The sequence below is a fragment of the Strigops habroptila genome, chromosome 3, assembly GCF_004027225.2.
Source record: "Strigops habroptila isolate Jane chromosome 3, bStrHab1.2.pri, whole genome shotgun sequence".
In the NCBI taxonomy this organism is placed as follows: Eukaryota; Metazoa; Chordata; class Aves; order Psittaciformes; family Psittacidae; genus Strigops; species Strigops habroptila.
In genome coordinates this window covers 14,100,513-14,106,512 of record NC_044279.2, presented here as the reverse complement: position 1 = coordinate 14,106,512, position 6,000 = coordinate 14,100,513, and positions in this window count along the sequence as shown.

Genomic DNA, 6,000 nt, shown 5'->3' with positions numbered 1-6,000 from the left:
ATGAAACTTAGGAAGTTATCTGTAATGGTGCCCTCTGGTGACTCTAAAAATTTTTACAGTAGAATGAAGTAAAACCCAAGATGGAATTTGGCTTGCTCCTGTGGAAGTACCCTGGCAAGTTGGACTATGCATAAAAGACTAACAAACAAATTAGAGCTCCTAGAGCTTAGCTAGGCAGTCTTCACAAGCCATACATGTACAGAACTTCAGGACTAACTCCAGGTGGTGTAGGAGCAGAGCTGTAATGAGTAAGGCAGTCTCTCACTCTACCATGCAAGTAGTCTCATGTACGTTCATGACAGACGAAAAGAAACCTGGCTTTTAACACTGGAAACTGATCATTTATTTTCTAGTGCTTACAGAAAATAAAAGGTGAAACAAAATCTCTTACTGAGTTTGTCTTGATGCAGGGGATGTTAATTGATTATATGAAATGTTAGAAGTAAACCAGCTGTGCAAAAGAACATCTTTGGTATATTCTACAGTTAATGCGGCTGCCACGAAGTCTTTGGAAAGCTGATCTCTGTGCACTGTTTCCTCTCCTGGGTATTGCTTTTTATATGCACAATCTGTCTGCAACATCTAATGTCTCTACATTTACTGCGCATCATTTCCCACCACGCTGACATATGTGACCTTCATTGCACTGACTTTAGCGCTCATGTGGCTCTTCCTCTCTTCTTGTTGAAAACGATTCTTTTATTTGCACGGTTGTGTTATTTTACAGCCGCATCCACAGTCATATAAACACCAGTGCAGACAGAATTCCACAAGTGAGTGTGTGCAGCTGGGGATGGATGAAATAGGTGTGTGCACCCTTTCCAGTGTCACTTCTGGTTTAGGTCATGACTATGAAGCTATGTCCTAATCAATATGGATTGCAACACTAGTGAGATGAGAGTATCACATTCCAAGGCAATTAGCCCAACAAAATCATCCCCCATGGATAGGGGGTAAAAGAAAAAGAAAGTATAAAACCTGTGTTAATAATTTTGTATGAAGTGTGAGCCATTATTTAATCATTATTTACTGAATTTCCAAATTAGGCACATACTCCAAATAACACTATCCAGCTAAATAATTTGTCTGCTTTAAGCACTATTCCCTCCTGCTGTGCTTGGGAGAGGATGCATCTCTTCCCATTCATGTTCTTTGCAAAACAGCCCCTTAGGCATAGTGTAGATCAACTGACTTTTATGCATGTATTCTCTAAGAAAAACTAAAGGAGTAGACAAAATATTTGTTTTAACAAGATGCCTGCTTTGATCATAAATGTTAAGATCAAGAGCTATGAGTATGATTTTACTCTCACTTCCCAAATAATATAACCTGTAGAACCTTCTCCATTAACTTTCTCATTAAGTCAGTAGTTTCCCTTTCAACTGCAGTCTGCGTTTTAGGAAGATACCTAGTCTTGACTTTACAGGCTATCTAGTATCTGGAGAAGAGTTTGTGCTATTATTTTGAGGTACAGTAATAAATACATCAGAGAAGAACTGTTTTTCTGTACTAGCATTTGCAGCATGTCGGTGTATGTATCTTGCAGTCACACAGTGCTTCCTCCTGGCCTGAGCAGTTAGCCAGGTTCTTCTAGAAGAAAAATAAACCCCTTGATAAATTCATTCATCTTTAGTGCAGCACCGTATCTCTGAACGTTGCAGAAGCACACACGAGTACTGCTTTCAGTGACCATGCCCAACCTTCAATTTCTAGCTAAGCTGATATTTCAAAGAGCCTCTTGCTTCCTTCCTGGTTGAAATTGGAGCTTGCTCTCTGCTGGGCTGCTGATTCTGTTTCATACAGGCTGATGTAGCTCAACCAGCTGTATCCAAGCTTCTGCTACCATTGCAAATCCATGCCCCACCCGATGTGCTTGAGCAGTAGCTTCTGCTATGCCCAACCATCTTTCTCTGTGAAGGAACTTAATTACCCTTCTATTTAGCCTGAATGAAAGGTAGCTGTTGGGCTCGCTACCTTCTGCTTCATCAGCCTGTGACTGATCAAAGATGCATGTGATATCTTGTGCTTCCCGTGACGTGGGTTTTGATATGGTTGCATGACTGGTCATAGAATACTGTCCGTTCATACACATCTGTACCTGAGGTCAGTTATGCAGTGTACAGTTGCAGCACAAGGAATATGTAGAACAGAGCTGATTTGATTATTATGTCCATTAATCATAGAATCATATAATGGTTTGGGTTGGAAGGGACCTTAAAGCTCATCCAGTTCTAACCCCCCTGCCATTGGGAGAGGCACCTTCCACTAGACCAGGTTGCTCAAAGCCCCATTCACCCTGGCCTTGGATACTGCCAGGGATGGGGCATTGAATGGTCTTGCTTTCATTTATCCAGCATTCTTCATCCATAAGTTATTCTGGCTTAGTACTTGGAGTAAGACATAGGAAAGGAATGTGTTCTGAAAGGATTTGGGGGACAGCTCCGAAGCTCATAAGCACTTGGATATTTCAGGATTAGGCCTTGGGGAAAACCAATTGCTGGTATATAGATAGCTTACTGGGGGCGGCTGCCAAAGGGAGATTTTTTGCTTCTGTTTCAAATTAGTTCATTTGCCCCCTTACCTGTTCTGAAAAGTTTTCTTTCTGAAAAAGAAGTGTCAAACCTCCCTGTCTACTGTTACTTGCCTGCTCTGCTTTGGCTTGTATTTTTATACTTGCTCATAGCAGAGTTGGAACAGCTTCCACCACACTAGAGGAGTTTCTTATACCAGTGAAAGAGCTGCTGCTACAGATCATCATCCTGAGCAAGAGCAGCAGTACCTTACCCTAGGACAGGAAATGGAAACACCTTAGCTCAAGTTGCTGTGCACATCAGATCAACATCATGTTCTTCTCTGTGCCTTGTTATGGTAGATCTAGGAACTTTGAACAGAAAGGAGTGGGCTACAACAAAGGGGCATTAGAAACAGAGAACCACACAGAGCTACAGAGAAATTCCACACCCCAGGTAGGTGGAGAATTATCCTTATATCTCATCGATGGGAGGGAGTCTCCAGGCAGACAGCTCCTCCACTGACATGTTGGGACAAATGACTCAGCTCTGCAGTGGAGAAGAATGTCCCCAGTGCTGCTTTCCTGGAAGCACCTTCACCTGGAGGTTTCTTGCTCGGGAATTAATTTGCTTATGAAAACTCATCAGTGCACAAAGGCTGGGGTGGCACAGCTGCGGGCAGGTTGCGCTCAGGAGGTGAGGCTGCTCAGCTGTAAGCAAAGCCTTATTAAAACCTCTGTCGAACTTTCCAGTGTAACTACAGCGGTAATTGTCAGGATCTATGAAGTAAATAAAGGTTAGTTGTTCTCTTGGTCCTGAGCGTTGCACAAGTTTGCAATCATCCTATCTCATCAGGAGTGAAGCACATGAGGCATATTAAAGGAGGCAGCAGTTGCTATTCACTGGTGATTTGTTAGAAATAAAAGCTTTCAGAAATAGCGCAGGATGGGTCTGGCAGCAGACAACTGACCTGTAATTGTAAGATGAGGGGGAATCATTAGAAATAGGAAACGGAGTGTAGCAGAACTCACAGACTAGTAATTCCCATGAGCTTATCTGGAACTTCAGCCACCATCACAAGACCCTGAGTATCTGAATCTCCTGAACCATACAGATTTGTACTGAATGTCACCCTTCTGGGAAGAGGAGAGATGCATATTTTTTACAGAATAGCTTTGTAACCTGCTTTTTTCTTTCCAAAACATCAACATTATCAGTAGCACTGATACCAAGGTCTACTGTCTATAGACATTACCTCTCAGCTTCTTACTTTATTTAGGGGTAATTTAAGGATAAATCAGTCACTGCAAGGGGTAGCTCAGTTATGTAGATACTGGGACTAAATCCTAAACTCCTGTAAAAAAGTTTTGCCCAATTCTGGCAGCACAAACCAGCTTTAAGCCTGGTTTGAAATGGCTAGTGTTCCTAGAAGTCCTCTGATTGCATATGACAGTGGACTTGGGATAAAAAAAAGGCCCATCCCAACAGGTACCTGCTGGCAGGAGCCCAGCTGGCAAGCATTATGTGGGAATCAGCACCTGGAGGCTGCCTTTCCATGTGCAACAGGAAATTGTTGAGCGTCTGCAGTATCTGCTTTATTTGCTGTCAGCTTTTCAATCTTCTGAACAAGATAAAACCAATATGGTGACACATGGAGTTTGTGGGTCCCTGTGCTGGCATTGTGAACGCTCTTCTGCATAGGACAGGGTGGAGAGGCAGAGTCATTAAAGCATCGCACTGTGCTGCCAGATGTGTCAGTTTATGTCTTGATTTGTAAGTCCTTCAGCAACTCAGTTGAAGGAGGTCTTTTGGGATTAGTTAAGTCCAAGGAAGCCAGGTGGTATATTAACCTCTTCCCCTCAGGATGGGGTTAACTGCAGAAATGGAAGTGATTTAGCCATGTTCACCTGACAGACCTCTCCGATCTAGCAAACCTTTGAACTGTTCTACTGGGTTCATTCAAACTCCTACACTGATATTGAAAAGTAGGTTTGATCCCATGTATCCTTAGGGTGCTGCTTTATTTCTCAGGACTGGCTCTCTTGCAATAATACTTCAAACATGTCAACAGCTTCAGAGTGAGACACGGACTCAATGTGATTTGCTGGTTGTGTGGCATTCCTCCTTCCTGGCTCTGACACATTGGCCCCTCCAATGATACCTTGGGGAGTATCTGATTTATGCATCTGGCAAGATATCAGCATGCATTGATTAAGTATATTAAAAAAAAAAGGTTTTCGGTTGCTATTGCAGAAGGAAAAAATTGAGCTTGTCTTTTTGAAATATCCTGGCACTGTTTGGATGCAAGAATTTATTAGGGAGACTTTTAAGTAAGATGAAAGTAAGAAATCCTGTGAGAAAAAGTTCCGTTTGTTTCTTACATTTTCTCCACCCTTCCCTCACCCTGGACTGTTCCATATGGTTAGAAGGAAAATCTTTTCCAAACACTTTCAATGTAATATATCGTCAGATGGAGCAAAAGAAAAGCTGAACTTGCTCTAGAAGCATTCCCACACTGGAATGTTTTAGATGCTCCAGCCCCAGAGCCTTGGGTACAGGGAAAGTACAAGATGTCTAGGCTGCTTGTGAAGGAGTGGATCAGAGAGTGTCTCATGCCTTGGGTGCTTCAGGGGACTATGTGGCAGAGTAGAAATCATCCAGCAATGTGATGATGAGGGGACTTTGGTGACAATACCAGCTTACAGACTTCTTTCTTGTTCTCTGTCCCTTCTTGCCCATTTCCATGCCATGGGGCACCATATTTGTGGCTGGATGAATGCAATTCCCTACAAATGGCACTGAAGACCAGAACTTTGGAGGGCAGGGTGGGGTTCTCCTTTAAAGCCAGAAAAGTCCAACACTGATCTGAGCACAACCCCACAAGTGGTTATTACATGCAGGTGACTGACCTAACCCATCAATACTGTGGAAAATGGTGCACTTGCCTGGTGTGCTGAACAAGGTCCTCGATCTAAACCTGTAGGTGTGCTGAGAAGGCTCTGCTTCAGCTTCAGCTCCAGCTCCAGCTTCACCAAACCATGACCCATGAAACTGAATGAGGATGACCTCTGGCACAGTGTTTGCTCTGATTGCTGAAAACTGCAGGACCCACAGGTGAGACCAAGGGACGAGTGCCTAGTTGTGAAGTGTGTTGGGCCGTACCTGCATTCAGTGCTATCAATTCCAAGGGGCTTGTATTAGGATTCCTGGGAAATACAATATCATAAAATTTAGTGTCTCTGCTTCAGAGCAGCTGAGGAGGCTTAGGGCAATTTTAGATGTAGGTAATAATTTGTTGTCTGAGCTCTGCCAAAGCTGCTCAGTGGATGTACTGTCATCTCTTCTATTGGAATAACGCTGTCACAACACTGCATTCAGTAATGGGACTTTGGAAAGTGTAAATGGAAATCCAGTCTACTAAACAGCTCTAACTTTCCCTTCTCATACTGAACGTGAGAGGAGACACAAACCATTTTGGGTACCGTAAGAC